Below are 24,818 nucleotides of genomic sequence, written 5' to 3'. Positions count from 1 at the left end.
AAAAGAAAGTGCACTTATTGCCTGTAATTTGCATCTCTCAAAATTGCATCAAAATTGGGTCCTACTCTAAGTCACTACCATTGTGAGTGTTTTCTTGATAGAATGGAATGCCAACCAATATTTTTGGTGCCTCCTGCTCATCAATCTGATTGATGTCTTCAGGATCAACATTACACCATAAAGCTTGAGTTTGTTAGTACTTTGAAGTTTGATGATCCTTAGGTTGAAGAGCACTATGCAGGACAACTAGCTTCTCCTATTCTTTAGAGGTAATTCTATTCCTCTTGATGGAGTGCATAAAGCCATATGTGGACCAATTCCTCTTAGTAGCAAAGGAATTGACAACCTGTGAAAGGAGGCTAATGACGAGAATCTTCAATTGTGGTGTATCCTTCCCATGCCATGTCCACCATCCAATAGAGTCAGTTTGAGCTCATGTAGCTCTATCTATCTTTGCCTCTAGTTTACTAAATGTTGGACCACAAAGACTTGTGAAGGCAATCTATTGTCTATCAAGTATTGTAACTCCTCATCTAAATACATATAGTCAAACCCTAAGTTGTCCTAGCTCTTAATTGGACCCATATAGCCATGTAACTTGGCTTTATTCTATATTATAACTCTTTAAAAGACCATTTCAAGTTATAGAGTGTATTGGAATTGCAATTTTGAGAATAAAGCAATGAAGTCTAAGGCAGTACCTACAAAACTTGAGTTCTCTAGTACTTTTTAAGGTTTGGGCTAGTTGAAAGTGGCCTTATTCTTTGTCTAGATCAATCTTCAACAATTTATCTTGAATCATATAGCTCAAATGGACTAGTGATTGGTTAGAAAAATCACATTTCTTCTAAGTTAGAAGCAGCTTATTCTTCTTAAAAACTTGCAACACTTGTCTCAAATGCATCCAAGTTCTGCGAAAAACTAAATATCCAAGTTTTCAATGTCAAAAGAATCTATGAATGGTTAGAATACAAAATTCATCAATTTCATAAGAGTATCAGGTGCATTGCATAACCAAAAGTACACACTATCATATAAACCTTGTCGTGTTGCCTTATAAATGTCATCCTTCACATGCACTTGATAGTATTAATATTTCACAATGCCCAACTTTTTTTTGACATGATGACAACAAAAGATTTGTATAAAAATGTACTTGGGTTAATGAGCCTTTGATTCAGTAATCCACAAAGTTTCTTCATCCCTTCATTTTCCAGATGGATTTCGGATTTCCTATGGAGGCTTCCATTGAAAGTTGGTGAATCTTTTGGCAATTGCATTCATGCTCTTATGTAGCATGCCTTTGGGCTGTCCAAATGTCAATTTTTTAAACATCTCTTCCTCTTGATTTTGTTCTTTGTTAGTGTACATACTTAAAGAGGCTTCATATTTATATATCTCATCCTTTTGCTTCTTTCTCAAAAGAAGCAAAGCAAAATTTTCACTTGTGTCAATGAGTTTTTGTTTTTCAGGCTAGGTTGGCACTCATCGAAGGACTTACCTTTGTATGCATTGATGATGAAGGTTTTTCCATCACTACTCAATCAATATTTCTTTGCTCTCTTTGGAAAAATAGCATACCTCCATTTTATCTACATTACAAGGTTTGAACCTTAGGGTGTAGGATCCAAGTCCGGTTTGAACTTGGTTCAAATTTGGGTTCAGTTCCTCTATGGGTACGCATAGGGTTTTTTTTGTGTGCTTGGTTTGTCCTAGGCAAACCCAGATGCCCAGTTGGCAAAACACAACAAAAAATTGCAAATTTTAAACTTTTTTTGGCATCCTGTTTGACTTCAATGCCATGGGAACCCTAAAAGTTACCATGTTAAAATGCTTAAAATACCTAAAGAACCTCATTTTTGCTCATTTCCATTGCAAACAACAAGTTTCTTTCCTTTAGGCTAAGAATTTTTTTTCTTGTAGCATTGATATAGGGAGTTGAAGATTGATTATTGAAGCTTCATCAAGCGTTGCAACCTCATATCTACGCATTTGCAACCTTCCATTGGTTGTAAGAGGTAAGATTTTTTTCACTTTCTTCATCCATTTTTGTTTTACAAACATGAAACAAATTATTTGTTTAGTTTATCTATTTCTTTTCCATTCATTTTTTTTTGTTTTGAATGTGTTCACAAAATTTCTTGCCATAGGAATTAGAATGGCAACTAGTTCTACCTCCACAAGTCAACAACCAAAATTCAAAACAAATCCAAACTCTCCTTTATGGGAATATGTTGATAGTATACAACCGGTTCCGGGAGGTGGGGGATTCATTTGGAAATGTTGGGGATGTGATGTACAACATTCTAGTTCATATTTTTTGGTGAAAGCCCATTTGTGTGGAACACCTAAAAAGAGGCATCAAAAGTTGCTCTAGAAAAGATGGTGTACCTATACCACAAGAGACCGCGTTAAGATATATTAGGGACTGAGATGAAGTAGATGAACGGGAAGCACATAGATTAAATTAGCTTGTTCCAAAAGAATCAAGGGGAATGCAACCCCCATCTGAGCCCAATATTGTGGTAGAAAATGATTCGTTACTTACCACAGCTGATCATGAAAGTGAAGAACCCACTATACGCAAAAGATCAAAGGGACCTTTGGAAACTTCATTTCAAAATGAGAGTCGGGGCTTGTAATGTCCCCTTCTTAGTGATGTTCATTCAGTGGTCTAGTGGCCTATTCTGGAGACCCGTAGGCTATTTGGAAAGGAGAATTAGGGTTTCCAACTTTTGTGGAGTTCTGCACTAGCTTTTTAGGGTTTTTCTAGAGGGAATTCTTCAGTTCCGCTGATGGTTTTCTTCTGGGTTTTCCATGAACTCCAGGATGGCATAACATGCAATTGATTTTATGATGAAGTGTGAACTTACTATTTTTTAGTAAATTAGGGTTCGACTATCTGGATGGTGAAGTTTTACTGAGTTTTCCAAGCTCTTTCTCTGGGTGCGAAGATCATGCTTTTTGGAGCAGTATTTCATGACTTACTATTTTTAGTAAGTGGCAGCATTGAGCATTTCAATTTTTAGCAGTCTTGGACAGGGTCTTGATCCTGCGCAGTTCAGTGGTCTTCATTGCTCAGCTTCATCCTAGATTTTGTTGATAATCAGTATTGGAGTTATAAGTTATTTAATTAAATACTATTTTTTTATCTTAAGATTTAATATTTAATTATTTTATTACCGATTAATGATATTGGGAATTGTGCATAATATGATTTTTCTTAAGTCTGCTAGGTGAATTATTTGTGTCATAAAGGGGGATGCCAAAATGAATAAGGAGACTTTATTTTATTTGGCAAAGTATATTTTATGCAAAAAACCATTGTCCCCTTTGCTAGGCGTGATTTTGACTTAAGGGGGGACACCATACTTGGGTCCACTTTGGAAATGAAATGCAAATTGGAGAGGTGAATTTGGAGGCAATTGAATTTGAATTCTAGACTTGAAAATCTATATATATATAGGTGCGTGGCTCCTCATTTGATGATCCAGAGAAATTATAATGTTATGCTGTCGGAATGACTCCAAACTTCTTTGAGGGTGAAAACCTCCTAGATTATCCTTTGCAGTTTCGAGTGTGAGACATCACTCCTAGCTGTGGTTCAATATTGTGGATTGCTTGGTGTTCCTGTGGATTGTGTTTTGTGTGGATTTGAGGAGTTTGTTTGTTGCTGTGTTTTTTTGATGTTGTTGGATGTGGTGGCTGAAGCATCATTTTATTCATATCTCCCTACTTGTCGATCATTGCATTCTGGGCACTAGCTCTATCTCACCATACTCCCTGGGCGATATTCTTCACCAATTTGTAGATTGGGACATGGTGTTCTTGATTTTTGGTTGCAAGTTGAGTTCTACAACAAGTCGTACCATTTGGGAGGTGCCTCGAGTTGCGTGCATAATTGTTGAAGCTTCCCTTATGCTAGTTTGAGGCTTGAGATTAATCGCCTTAGTTGTTAGTTTCATTTGCTTCAGTTCTGGTGTGATTTAGAGTGGATTGGAGTGAGTTGTGAGCAATTACAGTGTTGCTGGTCCAATTCTGGAATTGTTATTATTTTATAACAAACTTGTCATTTTGTGTTAGTGGCTTGAAATTAGCTTTAATTGATTATCGTAAGCTTGCAGTACTTCATTGTAATCATCTTGTATCATTGGATAGTAGTATTAACCACTATATTTGAACTTGAAGTGTTGATTGTAATCCCCACTGCATAAGTGGAAGAGGCTGGCTTGGCCGCCTTAGTGATTGAAATTTCAGTTTGTAACTTTTGTCCTCCCACTGAGTAAGTGGTTGAGTGATATTGTCCTCCTGCTGAAATATGCGGTAGAGCGATAGATTCTATGTATTATCCTCCCACTGGGTAAGTGCACCAAGATGGTGAACAGAAAAGTGGCCACATGCCAAAAAAAAAAAAAAATTTCATAACCTGTGTGGGTTCTAAAATTTCAAAAATGTGCTAGGCTTGGTAACACCAAGCCTAGAGAAAAAACAATTAAAAAAACCAAAAGTTTTTTTTAAATAAATTTTTTTTAAGTTTCTCAAAACCTGTACGGGTTTTGAGAAACATATTTCTTTTATTTAGGCCACGGGTTTTGGCCATTTTCAATGCCAAAACCCGTGGAACAACAACAAGGAGAAGCCAAAAAAAGCATTGAACCCGCACGGGTTGCAACAATTTTTTATTTTCCCATCCTCGAAAGCAATTTTCAACAGTGGCACCCCGTCGAACAGGTAAGATTTGATTTGTTTGATTATTTTTATTTGCATTTTAATTAAATTAGGGTTTTTTAATTGATTTAAGTTTTGTTTTTATTAATTTGATGTCAGATTCTTCAAGCAATCCCCAAAAATGAAATAGATAACAAAGACCTCCTCCTGCACAAGCAACACAAGTAAACCCTGTTAACATTGCACAAGAGCAGCAAGAAAACCCTGAAAATATTGAAAATGTTGCTCCTCGACAACCATCACCACCCCGAAACCTCCACGTCCTCCATTAGATCATGTAGATGCCACACAAGAGGATCTCATCAATCACCTTACATAAAATAGTGCTCAAATTTCTATATTGGTGAATAGGTTGAGGACCTCTAGGCTTGACCGCCACTCAACCCTTGCCAGAACACTAGAAACAATGGCTAATAGTACAAATGAGGTATCTAGGGAGGTTACGAAATGGGGTTCATGGAGGGATAGATGTCAAACATTTTATGAGGATGGGTTGTCATATGATCAAGTGAAGAAAAAGGGCATAGTTAAAGCTGACATATGTGCTCTTTTCACCGATCCTGTTACTAGCAACAACCTATAACTAAATACGACTCGGTTTCCTATACATTGGTGTGTTCATGCTAGGTTGAAAGATGCTTTTTGGGATAGGTGGTATATGGTCTTTGACCAACCACCTTGTAATAATTGGGAGGTGCCTCTATATTTTTTGAGAAAGTTGTATTGTGAGTTTATCCTTCAGTGAGAAGCCGAATTACTTTGACATCGGACAATTTTAGGGTAGAGGGAGAGGCTCTGTGCAAGATAGACCTAGGGCCCATAGGGTGGTAGATCCACAACATAGGAGGCATACAACTCCTAAACCTATGGTTCATGTCATTGTCCCTATATCCTTGAAGGAGTCTATGGAATTACACTCTTTAGGCAGCTGCATCATTGACTGATGTCATTGTTCAACATGGCACATAGCTGGTCGGAGCAGAGGATGTACCAACACTTGCAACACATCCTTCATCATTGACACCTCCTTCATCAACAATACCTCCTTCCTCAGTGGCACCTCCTTCATCAGCAACACCTCATGCATCATTGGGCACGAGCCAGCCCATTCAGCATATGTTCCCCACCTGCCAGGGTGTATGTTCTGGTGTAGACACTAACGCGGATGAGGATGGTGGGACATCTCATTCATGTACATGTTGTGGGAGTAGATGCCATGCTTCCACTATAGAGGATGTGGCCCTCACCGATGAACTGCTCAATATGTTGTACCCTCTCTATCAGGCATAGGTGCGTTTAATTCTGTTTATGACATGTTATCAATTAAGTGACTAAATCTTATAAAAAGAAATGAATTTTTATTTTTAGAATAATTTAAAGTGACATATAAATAAAATGCATTGCAGGGTGCAATAGGTGGTGGGAGTACACCACATACTATTCAGTCGACTCCACAGTCATGAGTAGTTTTGCCACTAGAGGTAAAGATTTGTAAATTTGTTAAAAATATAATAATACATTGGATTCAAAATATATTTTGTTAATTATATGTATCATTACTTGATATTTTCTAGGGCTTATCAGTGGCTGAGATGTCCCAACTTGATGATATCATGCTTTCAGCCATTGACTTTGGCCAAGATAGCTATGCGGTACCATTTAGATTTATATATTTTTTACTTAAGTGATATATTAAATACATGCCCTTTTCCCTTATGTTAATTTTTTTCCATTAGTTTACCCCACCTACCTCAAGGACATCTCATGTGAGAAAGACATCCTCTAGCACTCTGAGGCAAAAAAAGATATCCTCTTGGACACCCAAACGACAGAAGGTAATTCACTACAATTTAAATTCAATTGTTGAAATGTATTATGATTAAACATGTATATGTAGATATTGATAAATGCACTTAATTTATTTGTTCTATATACAAAAACATATGGGGTTTACAAAATTAATGAATACACCTGATGTTGATGAGGTTCAACAGAGGGAAGAGGTGATATCTTCATATTCACTTTGGATTGCATTCTTGCTTGTTCGAAATAACTAAATCGTTTTATGTCTATATCATATGTTATCATTTTTCATACAGGAAATGGTAATAGCTGCATCAGATTCGACTAGGCCTCCTAAGGTTACAGGATAACTATACAAGGCTTCGGTGTGCATTTTTTCTACATATGTTAAAAATATTTGTTTTATCTAGTTTGTCAACAACTTTGGGTTATTAACTTGTATGATTGTCTTTAAACTATTACAAGCCCCTTCCAAACTTCCTACTGTTATTCTACCATTCCATTTCAGTAGAAGTCCTACACGTATATTATGGGATCCAACATGACCAAGGCAAAAGGTATGTCTGTCTTAGATCAACTCCTTTTCACTAAGTGCACAACAGAGTTGAAACCGTCTAGTTAACTCCTTTTGGATCACTTACCATGGATAAAGGAAATGGTCGTAACTGATTCATTTGTGACTTTGCCTTCTACGACCACAACACATCCATCTAAGGCTCCGGTATGCTTTAGTTTTTTAGTCTATTCATTTTTAGTTATTGTGTGTTATTTGACATATATGTCATTAACATGTATTAATGTTGTTTTACCAGTTATAGCCTCCTGTTGGACATCCCATAGATCCTCAGCCTCACCGAATTGCAGAAGACAGAGATGAGGTAATCAACATTTCAACTTCAAACAATTTAGAGTTCAGTATTTAGTTATTTTGATGTTATATTGAGAAAATATATCTGATTAGACATTTGAATTATCCTTGTGCAGCCACCTGTAGAGCCACATATTGCTTCAAAGAGGCTCGATTTTGATGATCCGCCACAGTCATAGATACTGATAGAGACATATAGTTATAGTTGTGGTCATTGAAGAGCCAATTTTTTATATATTCGACATTTGTATATGTATATATCGACTTTGACAGACATGGCACATACCACATTTTTGTAACTATTATTGATTTGGCATCTATGCCATTTTTTGATATATGTACATGATTATTGTTCATTTTGATATATATGAAACTTGATATTCGATCCAATTTGTTCATTGATATATATGAAACATGATATTCTTGATACTTAGTTATTTGCTATTGAAATGTGTTCGAATTTGTTAATTGTGTATATGTCTTGAAATGTGATCCAATTTATTCATTACTTGTAACTCATATGGCGTATACTTTTAAACTATCTATTGCTCATATTGTGTATACCCAAGTACTGATACCGATAATGTTGATATTCTATATTTTGATTGAGTGAATTTGCTTTGAGTCCTTCGTGCATGAATAGATTGGAGTGAAGTTATTATTTCATAAACTCGTGCTTATGGAGTGAAGTTCATCATTTCAAGAACCAATTAAGATATTTCATGCTTAAGTTCATCATTTCATGCTTATGGAGTGAAGTTCATCATTTCATCACCTGTAAAAGAAGAGTTAAAGCACTTATGGACAATCTATTTGAACCTATGGGGTCATGTTGTCGCTTCCTAAAAAATCCTATCTCGGTTTCGGGCAACTTGATTCTGTTTTCTTGTGGCGAGATTTTTTCTGTCGCATCAAAAACCGTCAAAAGCTATCAGTGAGAGGTGGCAAAATAGTGCATCTTTTGTTCTTCTTGTCGTGGAAATGAACCATCAGCATGAGTACATCTAGGTGGATGGGTTTATGCTAGGTGTGCCCTTGTCTCGCTCCCCAAGGCGTCCGATCGTTACGAGCCACCTTGTAGCGACGTTTTCCCTTGAGCACTCAAAGTGGAAAAAATGGTCAAACTTTGACGTCCCATAACTTGGAGACCATGGTACTTATGGATGATATGCTTGAACCTATGGGGTCATGTTGTCGCTGCCTACAAAATCCTATCTCGGTTTCAGGCAACTCTATTCCATTTTCTTGTGGTGAGATTTTTTCTGTCGCATCAAAAACTGTCAAAAGCTGTCAGTGAGAGGTGGCAAAATAGTGCATCTTTCGTTCTGCTTGTCGTGGGAATGAACCATCAGCGCGAGCACATCTAGATGGCTGGGTTTACGGTAGGTGTGCCCTTGTCTCGCTCCCCAAGGTGTCTGATCGTTACTAGCCACCTCATAGCGACGTTTTCCCTTGAGTGCTCAAAGCGAAAAAATGGTCAAAATTTGACGTAGCCTAACTCAAAGACCATGGCACTTATGGACAATCCATTTGAACCTATGGGGTTGTGTTATCACTGCCTACAAAATCCTATCTTGGATTTGGGCAACTCGATTCCATTTTCTTGTGGTGAGATTTTTTCTGTCGCATCAAAAATCGTCAGTGAGAGGTGGCAAAATAGTGCATCTTTTGTTCTACTTGTCGTGGGAACGAACCGTCAGCGCAAGCGCATCTGGGTGGCCGGGTTTACACTAGGTTTTTTTTTGTCTTGCTCCCCAAGGCATCCGATCGTTACGAGCCACCTCGTAGCGACGTTTTCCCTTGAGCGCTCAAAGCGGAAAAAAGGGTCAAAATTTGACGTAGCGTAACTTGGAGACCGTGGCACTTATGGACGATCCGTTTGAATCTATGGTGTCATGTTGTCAAAATTATTCTACCATATTGTAGATTTATTCTTCTAGATGGCCCAAAATCAATCAAGTGAACCTTGTGGATCAACTCTAACCCTTAGTATCTCAAGTATTGCCTCATGGTCTGATTCACAAACTTTCCACAAATCCTTGTTAAGAGGTCTACCACGATATTTAATCAAATGAATATTTGTTGCAACAAGAAGGTTTGAGTAATGAAGAATATGTCTATGTGTCTCAAAGTCCTCAAACAACCAGGCATTAGAATTTTTGATAGGGTACCTACATTTTATAGAAGAATAATGCCAAAATCAATACAATGACTGCTAAATAAATGAGTTTAAGAGGTCTCAATACAAATCGACACAACAACATGGTATCTTCTAAGCCATGTCCCTATCACAACAACAGATCCTATTGGGTACTCAATACCCTCTCCATCAACCACTGTAGAAGTCAATTTCTTTTTGGCCTCAATACAATGACACAAAAAGTAATATGTTCCTTCTTCGTTGTTCTCATCCGCAATAACTGCATATACATGACCTGCATTTAATATAAGGATATAAGTTAATACCAAAATCAGCATAAGTTAATACTAATAAATTAAGCTTAAAATTGTAGCAAATTGCAACCCTTTACCTGGTTCAACTATGTTTGATACATGGTCAAAATCCACTGATGCTTCAATCTGGTTCATTTGTAGTGCTCTAGGAAGTTAATATGTATCTAGGGTTTGCAAAGGTCTACAAGACCATTGGTCAACCCACTCTTTTGATTCACATTCATCCCACAAAAAATGCATACACGAAGAGAAAAAGCATACAATATGTCTAGTATAAATAACTAGTGATGTTGCATTTGAACTTCTAAATGAATGCATGTCACTTGATCCAGTAAGTGTACAACAATCTAGATAGTTTTCAATGTTAGATTCACTTATTAACCAAAAATATCTAGAAACCATAGACTTATTTGCATTACTTGGTCCCATCGTAGAGCTACACCATTGCACAATTGGTTTTGCATCTATTAACATTGCACCACCTTCGTACTTCAATTCCTCTTTGGTAAGAGCTCTTTTCACACATGCTCCCGCACCATCATGCTCTCCCTTTCCATGCCCCACCTCAATGAAATTCCAAAAATGTTGCACACCACTTGTCACATGCATCCTAGTCAACCAGTAGAACATCCTTGCATTCTTGAATTGTGCGGTGCAATTGTCAGACCATATTAAGTGTTGGTTGTATCTTATATCTCTTTCCCTTAAACTATCATAGAAGACTGTAAAGCATCCTTGCACAAAGTTTGAGGAATGTGTACGATCATCACTGATATAGAAGTGATATTCTCTTATGACCTTTCTATCCTCCTCGGTGCTATCATGTGAATGCATGAATGCTATGTGTACAAAAATTGTAACTTGTGTAGAGTGGTAATACATAGATTGTACTTCATTTTGTGGCTTTAGTGTATAATTCTCAGCAAAATCAACGACAGAGACAATAGTGCTGAGGGGGAAAGTGTCCTTACACAACTTGAATTGCTCATCTAACCATCTATCTCTATGTGTGTGACCTATGTACTCATATACTAGTTTCTCTTGAAACATCTTCATAAAATCAGCTACGCATATATCCCTTTTCACTAACTCACACCTCTTTAATTCTTTTCCATCTTTAACACCATATGTTACTGACTTATATTTTCCAATAGAAACTAGTTCCTTACCAATTTCATGTGTGCTATCTAGATGTAGGCATCTATGCAACTGTTGCAAACCACCACATGTAGGACAAAAACATCTCAAACACATCATCTTATAATAAATGCACCCATCATCTTGTCTACATAGTACACTTGAAATAAATTCTCTCCGTGACTTAGGAGGTGCTTGTAGACCACATTCCTGCAAAACATCATTAGTGTGCAAAATACAATAGATATAGCGATAAATATCATAATGCATGGAAAATTCAACATGGACCCTACAACAACTTGTAGTACGTGCATGATTAATCTTAACATAAAATGGTTTTGTCATCTCAAAAAATCTTTGACTAATTTTAATCTGAGGAAAGCTTTGAATAAACCTTTCATAAAATTGTGTTTGAGTTGTATCTAAATAGTGTTTTGGATGTGGCTCACGATTACTAATTCCAATTTGCCTTCTAACAACATCTCTTTGGTTGGGTGAAACCCTTGTGTTGTCATGCCAAAATATCTCAATTAACGTTCGTAGTGCATCAACAACAACCTTGTCCTTGCGTGGGAGTCTACCGGAGAATGCCCAAAGAGAATTATTGTTAGGATCCTCGATTTTCTCTCTCCTCTCTAAGGCATAGTGTAATGTGGTTCTACTTATCCTTAATGACTTGCTTGTTTTGCTTATTAAATGATATTTTTTCATTTTCTTTCCCATTATGGTTGATGTGAGGACACGGCAAGTAACATTAGCATCTTTAGTGCGTGATTTTGAACCAATGGCTTGGTATGCATCAAAAAGATTTCTCACAATGGTTCTTTCACTATTATTTTCGGATGTTCTTAACCCCAAAATTTTCATTGTCTCTCTAAATTTCAGATTTTTAATCATTTCAACAACTAATTGGCATCTTCCACTTTCATTTAAGTTTTCAAAATAGTTATTCCAAATTCTTCTAACCGTTCTTCTACAAGTTCTTTCGGAAATTTTATCATGCATTGGCTTCACAATATTTTCATTTTGATTTGGTGCATGTTGATCATTTTGATTTGGTGCATTAATCTTATCAATTTCAATTATTGAATGTCATCACTTTCATTAGGTGCATTAGATGACGTACCTTCACGTAATCTCTTCATACACTCCCTTTGTCTTTCCTTTGCTGCCTCTCTTTGTTCATTTGTTCCTCTCTTATCCTTTCCCATTGTCCTACACATAACATCATGATGACAATCCACAATCAAATAGCAAAAAAAACAACAAATGATCATCAATTTGTTATAATCTAAAGTAACAATAATAAAATAACTTCAAAAAAAACCAAAATACAAGACAAATAAATCATAATCAAAGCAATAAAACAACAAATGATCATGATTTTGTTATTATCTAAAGTAACAATTATAAAATAACTTAAAAATCAATCATTCCAAAGCAAAAGTGACAAAAGAATATGAAAACTTGACTGTTACTGTCCCAAAAAATCATGTGCAAAAGCAGTGGGGCCTTCAAACAACTTGCAATGCTATTTTTTAGGTTGTTGGGACTAAAATATATAAAGATTTTCCCCATAACCCGTACATGTTATGGAAACCTTATATGTCAACGTTCACAATTTCTCATAACCCGTACGGGTTATGTAGAATTAGAAGTTTTGGCCTTAGTTCTACCCATACGGGCTATGTAGAACTAGGAAAAGGAGAGAGGGAGAGGGAGAGAGGGAGGGAGAGGGAGATAGGGAGAGGGAGAGAGAGGGAGGGAGAGGGAGGGAGAGGGAGGGAAAAGGAGAGGGGGAGAGGGAGAGAGGGAGAGGAAGGAGAGGGGGAGGGGAGAGAGCGAGATTGGGAAAAGGAGAGGGGGGGGGGAGAGGGGAGAGGGAGAGAGAGGGAGATTGGGGAAAGGAGAGGGGGAGAGGGGGAGAGGGGGAGGGGAGAGGGGAGAGGGGAAAGGGAGGAGAAGGAGAGGGGGAGGGAGAGAGGGAGATTGGGGAAAGGAGAGGGGGAGAGGGAGAGAGAGAGATTGGAAAAGGAGAGGGGGAGAGGGAGAGGGAGAGAGAAGGAGGGAAGGAGAGGGGGAGGGAGAGAGGGAGATTGGGGAAAGGAGGAGGGGGGAGAGGGAGAGAGGGAGAGGGAGAGAGAAAGATTGGGAAAAGGAGAGGGGGGAGGGACAGAGGGATATTGGGGAAAGGAGAGAGGGAGATTGGGAAAAGGAGTAGGGGGAGAGGGAGAGAGGGAGAGAAGGAGAGGGGGAGGGAGAGAGGGAGAGGGAGAGAGCGAGATTGGGAAAAGGAGAGGGGGGAGGGAGAGGGAGAGAGAGGGAGATTGGGAAAAGGAGAGATTGGGGAAAGGAGAGGGGGAGAGGGGGAGAGGGAGAGAAGGAGAGGGGGAGGGAGAGAGGGAGATTGGGGAAAGGAGAGGGGGGAGAGGGAGAGAGAGAGATTGGAAAAAGAGAGGGAGAGAGGGAGAGGGAGAGAGAGGGAGATTGGGGAAAGGAGAGGGGGAGAGGGAGAGAGAAGCGAGATTGGGAAAAGGAGAGAGGGAGATGAAGAGAGGGAGGGAGAGGGAGGGAAAAGGAGAGGGGGATAGGGAGGAGAGAGAGGGAGAGAGAGGGGAGATTGGGAAAAGGAGAGGGAGAGAGGGGGAGAGAAGGAGAGGGGGATGGAGATTGGGGAAAGGCAAGGGGTAGAGGGGAGAGAGAGGGAGATTGGGAAAAGGGAGATTGGGGAAAGGAGAGGGGGAGAGGGAGAGATAGAGAGATTGGGAAAAGGAGAGGGGGGGAGAGAGAGAGAGGGAGATTGGGAAAAGGAGAGGGGGAGAGGGAGAGAGAGGGAGATTGGGAAAAGGAGAGGGGGAGAGGGAGAGAGGGAGAGAAGGAGAGGGGGAGGGAGAGAGGGAGAGGGGAGAGAGTGAGATTGGGAAAAGGAGAGGGGGAGGGACAGGGAGAGAGAGGGACATTGGGAAAAAGAGAGATTTGGGAAAGGAGAGGGGGAGAGGGAGAGAAGGAGAGAAGGAGAGGGGGAGGGAGAGAGAGAGAGGGGGAGAGAAGGAGATTGGGAAAAGGAGAGGGAGAGAGGGGGAGAAGGAGAGAGGGAGGGAGAGAGGGAGATCGGGGAAAGGAGAGGGGGAGAGGGAGAGAGAGGGAGATTGGGGAAAAGGAGAGGGAGAGAGGGAGAGAAGGAGAGGGGGAGAAGGAGAGAGTGAGATTGGGGAAAGGAGAGGGGGAGAAGGAGAGAGAGGGAGATTGGGAAAAGGAGATGGGAGAGGGGAGAGAGGGAGGGAGAGGAGAGAGAGGGAGGGAGGGGAGAGAGAGGGAGATTGGGAAAAGGAGAGGGGGAGAGAGAGAGGGAGAGAGAGGGAGATTGGGAAAAGGAGAGGGAGAGAGGGAAAGAAGGATAGGGGGAGGGAGAGAGGGAGATTGGGGAAAGGAGAGGGGGAGAGAGAGAGAGAGGGAGACTGAGAAAGAAGAGGGGGAGAGGGAGAGAGGAAGGGAGAGGGAGAGAGAGGGAGATTGGGAAAAGGAGAGGGGAGGGGGAGAGGGAGAGAGGAAGGAGTGGGAGGGCGGAGATGGGGAGAATAGGATAAAGAGAGGGAGAGGGAGAGAGAGAGAGTATAGGAGAGAGAGATGGAGAGAAAGAAAGATTTAAAGATAACGAAAGGGGGGAGGGAGAGGGGGGAGAGGGAGAGAGGAAGGGAGAGGGAGGGAGGAGATTGGGGAGAATAGGATAAAGAGAGGGAGAGAGAGAGAGAGAGAGAGAGAGAGAGAGAGATGGAGAGAGAGAGAGAGAGAGAGAGAGAGAGTGAGAGAGAGAGAGAGAGAGAGAGTGGGGGGAGGGAGAGTGGGGAGAGGGAGAGGGAGGGGGAGAGAAAGAGAGAGAAGGGGGAGAGGGTGAGAATAGGATAGGATTTGTGTGTGTTTGTGTGTGTGTGTGTGTGAGAGAGAGAGGAGAGAGAGAGAGAGAGAGAGAGAGTGAGAGAAGGTGAGAGGAGAGAGAGAGGAGAGAGAGAGAGAGAGAGAGAGAGAGAGAGAGAGGAGGAGAGGGTGAGAGACATGAGGTAGAGAGAGACAAGAAGGAGAAAAGGGTGAGAGAATCAAAAAATAGAGAAGTGTGAGGGGGAGAGAGATGAGATAGAACTCAAGGAAGATAATTAGGCGTCAGAATAGACAAAGACAATGATGGGGGAAGTAAGATGAGAGAGAGAGGAAAAGAAGAGGTATATGCATGTATACAAACATATATACATATATCTATATAAATATATGTATATATAACTATAGATATGTATATATACATACATAAACACATATTATCTAGGTATGTCTAAAACATGTATAGTAAATGCTAAGTTTACAAGCATACATTATTATGTCTTCATAACCCGTACGGGTTTTGTGAAACCAAAAAAAATGTTTTTAGTTCTTCATAACCCATACGGATTTTGTGAAACAAAAATTTTTTTTTCTAGTTCTTCATAACCCATACGGGTTATTTAGAATTGCGAATAGTACTTTTGGTTCTTCAAAACCCGTGCAGGTTTTGGCTTGGTAAGAGGGTTGGAAAATGACCCTAAGGCTTGCAAGCCCATTTTCCCCCCTTTTTTGTTCCTTTACATGTTTTCTCATCCTCCACCATGATTTCTTGACTTCATCGTCATCAGGCTTACAAATGATAAAGTGGGTATCTCTAAAATTACCACCATAGTCTCACACATCTTCTTAGTTTTCTGACCATGTAAATTTTTTAATTTTTGGACAACATTAGCATAGTAAACTTTGATTTTCTTTATCAGTGCCTTGATAGTCCTCATAGACATATGTCCACAATTTTTTTAATAACTTTTGATATACTTGACCAAATTCAAAATAAATTATATATTATTGTTCTACACTAGATTCTATACACTTTAAAAAAAAAAAAATTGCATTTTTTATTATTTTGATGCAAGTTATGCCCATCGCACGAACATGTACCAAATTTTTCAGGATGCGGTCACTTCCAAAAATCATAAAAAATAAAATACTCAATGAAAAATTACAATAAAATACACAACTTCTAGATATCACTCTTACCTATCATCCTACCAAAGGGTTTTGCAAAATACTAAATCTAACTATATATTTTGTGTAGCGCATGAAAAAAGCTATGTTATATTTTTCTGAAAAAATCAGGAACAATTTTTTGTGCGTGTAAGGTTTGACCCCCTTAATCTTATCCAATTTAAAAAAAACATTAGTAGTTTAAAAATTAGATTCAGAGTACTACAATTCTTAGTCTTTTTTCAACTCCTAGTTTTGAGTGCATGACCTTCAAATAGCTCTTTGAAGTTCAGGTTTACCTGTTTTCAGAAAAAAAAGTGGCCACTTATACCCCCCTTTTTGTTCACCATCTTGGTGCACTTACCCATGCTGAAATATGCGGTAGAGTGATAGTTTCTATGTATTATACTCCCGCTGAAATATGCGGTAGAGTGATTGTGTTTAAATTTCTTGTTGTTTTCCTTGGTTGGTTTACCACCAAGTAGTTGAGTTTCTATCTTGCTGGATAAGCAGAAGGGGCTGGCTTGCCGCCCGTGCATTGTAATTTCAGTTCGGTTTATAGTGCTAACGATCCCCAAAACACTGTATGCTCTCACCCTCCTAGATTGGTCTCTCAGTGGACAAAAGGCGGAAGGGTTCCCTTTCATTGGTTTTTGATTATTTCTCTAACCTTAATGGGTTGTTGTTGTTGCTTGGTAATCTCACATTGAAAAATAATTTTTTTTTTTAAGGGGAATATTACAAGACTCTGCTGACCAACATGTAGGAAGATGTATTGATGAAAATGGGTTGTCTTTCAATGTTCTTTGCTCTCCATATTGAAAAGAGATGTTTGAAAAAGTTAATGAAGCTCCAGAAGGGCAGAAAGGCCTGGGTTATGAGAAGGTGTGTGGCACCTTGTTGGAAAGAGAGGTCAAGGGGGTTGACTGGATCAAAGAGGTGTATGTAGAGGCTGAGGACATCTACATGTTCATCACCAACCACCACATGTATTAAGGAATTTTTAGATCATTTTTAAAATCAGAGCAATTGACATCAAGTAAAGTAGTAATAGACATCGAGTTTCCACAATCCATTAGATATCATCTAGAGTGCTTCCAGATTAGATTGTGTATGATTTTTTGCATAAAATTTTACATAGTAAAGTAGTATAAAATTTTACATTTTCTAATTTTCCTAATTTGATTGTGTATTCTAATTCTTCTTTAAAGTTTGTTATTAAATTTTAATCATTTTGGCTTTAATTTCTATTATAGGTAGCAGAGATCCATCACCTCTAACAAAATCATTTGGAGACGACTTGTGGAAGTTAGAGAGGCACTTTCTAATATAATGATCAGCCAAAATTGGTCTATATGGAAGCAAAGAAACCCTGAGAGGGAAACAAAAATTAGGCAAAGCATATTACATGACTCATGGTGGGATCATGTGGAGTATCTCAGTTTCATGGAGCCCATTATGAGCATGATTCACTTTACTGACATGGACAAGCCTTGCATTGGAGAGTTGTATGATGGCATCAACTCAATGCTTGAGAAGATGAAGTGCATCATAAGTGCAAGAGCAAGACCGTTAGGAGACTTTCTTCAAACAAGATGCAAGATGACCACTCCATTACATATACTTGGCTATGCATTGACTCCAAAATAGTACAACAATCAGCTTCTTAATATGCCAAGAAGGCTTGCTCCATATAGAGATTTTAAAGTTTCTAAAGGGTACAAGATAATTCCTTAGACTCTTCCCTAAAGATGAATTGCTAGATGCAATTACAAATGAGTTCATTGATTTTGTGCACTCAAATGGTCAAAGTGTTGAGGCTCCTTGTGGTAGGTTTAAGAAGGATGCTCATAGTTGGTGGTACTTCCAACAGCTGCAACCCCTTGCAATCAAAATTTTATAACAAGTTTTATAGTTAATGAATATTTATTTTTTAGTATTTAAAGTTTTATTAATAGTTATTTATTTTTTTTAAATTGAAAATTCTATTGATAAAATTAAAAATCTATAACTTTAATTGTTTACTTTGTCTTCATAGCTTGTGTAATGTCCCCTTCTTAGTGAGGTGGAGTTCATTGGGCCATTAGCCTATTATGGAGAGTCGTAGGCTAATTGGAAGCAGAAATTAGGGTTTCCAATTTTTGAGGAGGTTGTGTGAGCTGTTTGATGCTCGACTTGTTGGAATTCTATGATTTTGATTGTGAATTCCTTTTGGGTTTTACGAAAGCTTCGCAAAGGCGTAACATGCATTCAGTTCCAGGAAGAATTCCGAACTTACTATTTTTAGTAAGTTGGTGGTAGTTGACATGATTTCTAATTCTTTCTGGGTTTTCTGAGCTCATCTTCAGGGTTCAAAGATCAATCTTTTTGGAGTTGTTTTCAGGACTTACTATTTTTAGTAAGTGTCATTTTTGCTATTTTTAGTAGTTCAGTGCAGAGCTCTGACCCAGTCTGTTTTGTTGGTTTTCAACACTTAAATTTCGGGTTCAATTTGGCATTGATCAGTCTTGATTTGAAAAAAAAGTGATTTATTAAATATTAATAGTTATCCTAAGTTTAATATTTAATTATTATGTTGGGTGACATAAGAAAGGGAAAAACACATTTTTACTTAAAATCTTATTATTTTTCCTAAGTTAGATGGCATTGAGGATGAAAAAACACTTCATGTTTATAATGTTTATATTGCAAGTTGTTTACCAAGGAAAAAGTTTGAACTTTTGCCTAGAGGAGGGGGAGGCCAAGTCATGGACATGTTTGGAAATAAATTCAAATGAGAAGATATGAATTTGGGTTCCATTTAAATGTGAATTTGAATCTCTGAATCTATAAATGTGAGAGCTAGGCTCCTCATTTGTCATCCATGAAGAAAAATATAACGAAGTGCTGCCAGAATTTGGAGTGAAGCTTCGGGGAATGCATACCTCCTAGCTACCGCTTGGTTTCTTGCTTGCAATACAACAACTAATCGAGTTTGTGATTGCTCTTCATCTAAAGGAGTAGATTTGAGGAACAGTGTTGCAAATTTGTGTTTCAGTTTTAGATGTTTGAGTGTTCATGCTGCTGAATGGTGTGTGTGCTGAAGTAGAAATTTGTTCATGGGTCCCTGTGTGTTTTTCAAGTCATTCTGGGTATTGGCTCTGATTAATTCTCTCCCCTAGGCAATGTAGTCTACCAATTTGTAGATCCTCATTTACTAATTTGAATTTTATATTACAAATTGTACTTCCCAGTTGGGCATTCCTTGGTTGCCTCGGGTTGCGTGTTGTTTGGTTTTGGCGTCCATGTTGGAGGTTTGGGGTTCTAGTCTTATCGCATCTGTATTATCTTTCATTTTCTTCTGTTCTTGTGTCATTTAGAGGTGTTTTGGGCAAGTTATGAGATTTTCAGTGATTTAGGTAGTGGTTGTTTTCTGCGTGTTATGCATATTGCAGATTGCTTTTTTAGAATATGAGTCAATGGTGTGTTATTTCTCTATGGACGTGTTTGAGTTTGTTTAGTGTTTTTAGCTTGGAAGTATTCATTGTAATGGACAATATCTTCTCTCTATTCTAAGATTTACATCTCATCATTGTAAGGCTGGATAGTAGTACTATCATCCATTTTTGGATTGTAAAGCAAATCTTGCTGAAAAGTGGAAGAGGTTGGCTTGCTGCCTACATTTGAAATTTTGTAATACTGTCCTCCCACTGCACAAGCGGTGAAGTGATTGTTGTTTCATTCCTAGTCCTCCCACTGCATAAGTGGTTGAGTGATCTATTTTCTTGTGGTAATAATCGTCCTCTTGCTGAAAAGTGGTTGAGTGATTACTGCTTTAATTTCTTGGCTTGTCCTTGGTTGGCTTACCGCCAAGTGATCTTTCAACGTTCTCATTATCTCGCTGAAAAGTGGAAGGGGTTGGCTTACTGCCCAAGTATTGTATTCAACTTTAGTTTCTTGCATTTAACGATCCCCTCTACACTGTATGCTCTCATCCTCCCAGATTGGGCTCTCGGTGATCAAAAGGTGGAAAGGGTTACTTTCAGTAGTATTGGGATTTTATTTTCTAACCCTAATAGGTGTTTGTGTTGGTTGTAAACTAAAATAATTGGGAAAAAATTAAGTGGGATATTACAACTTGCTAGTTCATCTGCATCAAAAGGAACTTGGAGCACACATTCTTTCATCCACTCAGTAAAGCACAATAAATTGTACTAAAAACGAGTGGAGAGCTTAGTATATGTGCATTCCAACTTGCGTCTCCATTCACACAAACAACATGACTGCAAGCAAGGGGATATAAAGATGTGGGATATAGAGCCAGAGCATACTGACTTAGATGGTTCCACTTCTCAACATATTGCATTTGAGGACTTAGAAAGCAAGAACACTATTAGTGCAAGTGCAACTGCAAGTGGCACTAACATTGCTTGTGGTTCATCTAATGTTCCTACATTATCTAATGTTAATGATGATGATGACGTTGACGATTTAGAGAATCCATTTGATTATTAAAATTTAAAACTTAAAAATTAAAAGATCCAATTGTTGAAACTTGAACTTGATATCATTATTTTTATACTGAACTTGAAGTAATGATGCTCTGATTATAAGTTGTTTATATGATGCTATGTGATATTCTAATATTAATTCATGCATATATATACATTGATTTTGTACTAATGAACCCAAAACCCCCCAAATTTTTTTTTGATGAACCCGCAAACTAGATCCCCAAACTGGCAACTTAGTATTACATGTATGGCTTGTTGAACATTACATGGCAAACCTTAAGATGCACATCTTTTTAACTTCAGAAATGCTTATTGATTTTTCTTTCCTTGGTGACCTTTATTATCACTATTTGATACATCCAAATGCACATGGATGAAGGTGGTTATATGCCTCCAACCCAAGCTTACATGATACTTCTTGGAAACTAGATTTACTTGGGAACATAAAAAAGATAGAGCCTCATTGGTGAGACAAATAATCTTGACACCACCATTGGAGTTGCGGTTAATTTCCTTTCTTCTACCAAGTTTTCTAGTGAAAGCCTCCCTCCTTTTCCCCATCTTGTTATGCTAACCCATGAACGGGATGCTTGCAATAGTTGCCTCCAACTTGAAGAATTTCTTCATGAGATTCCTCTCGATGCACATCTTAATTCTCTATGTATCTTTCAACTGTTGGCCCCACCTTGATATGCAAATGTCTTGCTGAAAAGGAACTAGCATAGGAATCAATTCACCTTTATCTCTAACCTTTCCAAATTGAAAATGGAACACAAGCAACAATGCAATAAAAGGGACACTAGGAAGCTCTTATGCAAAACTTATATGTAACTAGCTCAATTTTGTTAATGTCGAATTAATCAACACATAGCTAAATAAGTTATTACTGAGTTCAATTGGGATATTGCCTATCCCCAAGTGCATTGCTTGAGAAAATTAGCTTTGATATCTAGAGTATGAAAAGAAGAGAATTGAACTTACATCATCATAAACACAAGATGTACCTTGGAGAAACCCACTTAGGGTGAAAACTCTAGCAAAGATGGGCCTATACCTTGTCTCCGATCAACAATCTTGTAAGATTACAAGTGAAGCACAAACTGATATTTGGAGAAATTTAAAAATAATTATATTTTAATATAATTTCATATATTGGAGTATAAAAATTAGCTGTAATAAAACACTGGGATAAACTCATAATTTAAGCTAAACTTGAACCACGTAACTTACACAATTGCATACATAATTGAAGTTTGGAGCTTTACCCTATTGGATTTAAAGTTTTAATATGATTGCTAACCTTCACTCTTCACACGGTTCATGATTCAAGATGATTTTTAATATGCCAAGTTTTTATGTAATTGTTGCCATGTCTTGTGCAGTTTTTGACAATATTAACTTTATTTTAGTTTGATTAACCATCATTGAATCTAAATCATGAAGAACGTGATCTTAAAAACTTTCACATGCTCTAGTTTTTGGTGTCTAATATACATCATCTGTAATTCTGTAATTTAATATTGCATTGAAATTTGAATTTTGTTGTGTTTAGAGCTCTAGAAACAATAAAACATGTTTTATGTAATAACTAAAATTATTTGATCTTCTCCTACATTAATTAAGATTGCAGTAATTTGTATGCTTTCGAGATGTAGGAGGCACACTATTTTTAATTGCGCATAGCATGAATTCGATGATGTTTAAGTGTGCTGAAATTGTACTGAAGGTAGAACTCTTGAATCTATTATCATTTAATGTGTTCTTGTAATGTCTAGTACCTTTGAGGTGTGTATCTTTTAGTATCTTCAGAAACAAAATACCACTTTTTCAAATCCATTCAGACTCCATCAAACTTTTTCTAATATCCACCACTCGGACACTACAATTTTTTTTTTACATGTACCGACTACCAACTTAATCAACCAAACTTCTTGATCTAACTTAGAAGTGTCAACTTCTTAATTTTTCAGTTGTCATAGTGGTGACAATTCTACACCACCACTTATGCTTGCATTCAAAGGCGGTAAGATCTTGAGGTCAGGATCCCCATTAGACCTAGACCTTGGCCTCGAGGGTTCATTCTCAATGACCTTGCCTATGCATCCCTTCAAGGGAAGTCAAAGGCTTCGTAGTTTACCCTTGAAGGTTGGAGGGAGTTCATTCTCTCCTCTTGCATAAGATCTTTGATCTCTCATTAAACCAGGATTATTCATCAAAATTAGCCCAATCATAATAATGTAGCAATAACCAATTGCCATCAAGTAACATACAAACATATGTGCAATTACTCAAGGGTCATATCCTTTCACATTTTCCCAAGATCCATTGAGAGTGACTCAAGCACCCTTTCCATAATCACATGATGACTGGCTCATACATATCACACTCGTGATGACTAGCTCTAGCTTAAGTCACATATACACAGTGACTAGCTCTAGCATACCTTAGATATTCATAGGGACTAGCTTCAAGATACTTCAACAAGCCTCACATACATGGTGTCTAGCATATACACAATGAGAAACTAACATATCTATAACGACTACCAATCAATTGTCCATAGTGCATCCCAAATAAAAGAATTGTCGATGCACTGCACACTACACCGTGGGTCACATTCTTTTGCCAAGTCTTCTACACCAACACACAAGTGAGAATATGATTTGATGTATCCTATACTACACCAAGTGTCTGTCCTCATATCGACAAGGTCAATAATACCATTTCCACATCAAGATGTACCCAAAATTATACTATGAGATTGGTTCAATTATTACCTACCTATTCTTCATTATAAATTCTCTTCCATGTAGTACATTGGATGGCTAAGCAATAAGGACATCCATCGCTGGCATGCAATTGGTGTTGAACACAAGATGCCATTGAGAGGGTGGCGGGGGGGGGTGAACCAGTGATTTCCAATTTCCTAACCTCTTAATACTAGGAGTGAATACCGGTTATCAATCCTAATGCCAAGTTAACCTACCAGTAAGATAAAATGAGATAACTCAATGTAGCCACACAAAGGCACATCACATAACACCGATATATACGAGGAAAACCCAAGATGGAAAAAACCTCAGTGAGAAATACTGCTAGAGTGTACTGCTCCAATCTAGCCTCACAATGAAACATTGGTTACAACATTTAGGGTACCAACCCAAGGAGCACCACTCTTGATTTAGGGCAACAACCCAAGGTGCACCAACCCTTGCACCGAGCTCCAACTCAGTGATTACAATATATAACAAATTAATACAATAGTTGTAACCCTGGATACAAGTGAATCTTGTAACCACTCCATACACTCCACCCTACCAATTTTGCTCCTCCTCTGCCTTACCGGTTGACTCTTACTCTTCCTTCTATCTCTCTCATTCTCTCTACTCACCTTCACCTGCTGCTGCTGACACACCGGTTCTACCTCTACTTGTTGAATGAACAGTCAGATCATACACCTATTGCCGGTTACTCTGCTCACCGATTTATCCCTTCTCTGCTCTTTACCTGTCAGATCTTTTCTCCCACATGCGCATACATCTACTTCACTCTGGACTGCCTTCTTGCTGGCTTGAACACCACTGGTTTCCCTCTGCACTTATTCTATCTTGATGCTTTACCAGTTGTAGACACCTAAAATTGTCTTGTCTAATTAAATAAATATATTTATTTATTTAATTATTTTTAGCCTAATTCTTCTATTAATTAAATAAATCTTTATTTATTTAATTAATTCATTTATCCTCTTCTAGCCTTATTTCTCATTTAAATAAATACATTTATTTATTTAAATTATCCTTTTTCCTAAATTAAATAAATATCTTATTTATTTAATTGATCCCACTTCTTCTATTAATTAAATAAAACTTTATTTATTTAATTAATTCATTAGCCTTTTCTACCCATGACACATGTCATTCATCTCTTAATTCCTACACTACCTACCCTCTCATTATTTTCTTATTTTCTCTACCTACCCTCTAATCTTAGCCAACCATTTATCTTTTACACCTCTCAATCTTATCCCTCCATTTATTATAGTGTCTTCTATATAAGGAGACACTTCCTTCATAATCATCCTAATCACCTAATCAAGCCCGACTAATCGACGCTTTTGAACTTTCATATGCGATCAAGTCTACTTGCAACCACATTTCCATTCTTTGTTGAGCTCTTGTGCACATATAAAATCTGAGAGCAAATATATCAAGCAAGATCAATGGAAATAGGAAGAATGGAGATTCAAACCCTATTGGACATGTGATGGTATAATCTTTGTGATTTTGTTGATTTGC

This window comes from Cryptomeria japonica, chromosome 10 (genome assembly GCF_030272615.1).
Source record: "Cryptomeria japonica chromosome 10, Sugi_1.0, whole genome shotgun sequence".
Taxonomy (NCBI): Eukaryota; Viridiplantae; Streptophyta; class Pinopsida; order Cupressales; family Cupressaceae; genus Cryptomeria; species Cryptomeria japonica.
This window is presented reverse-complemented; position numbering follows the sequence as displayed.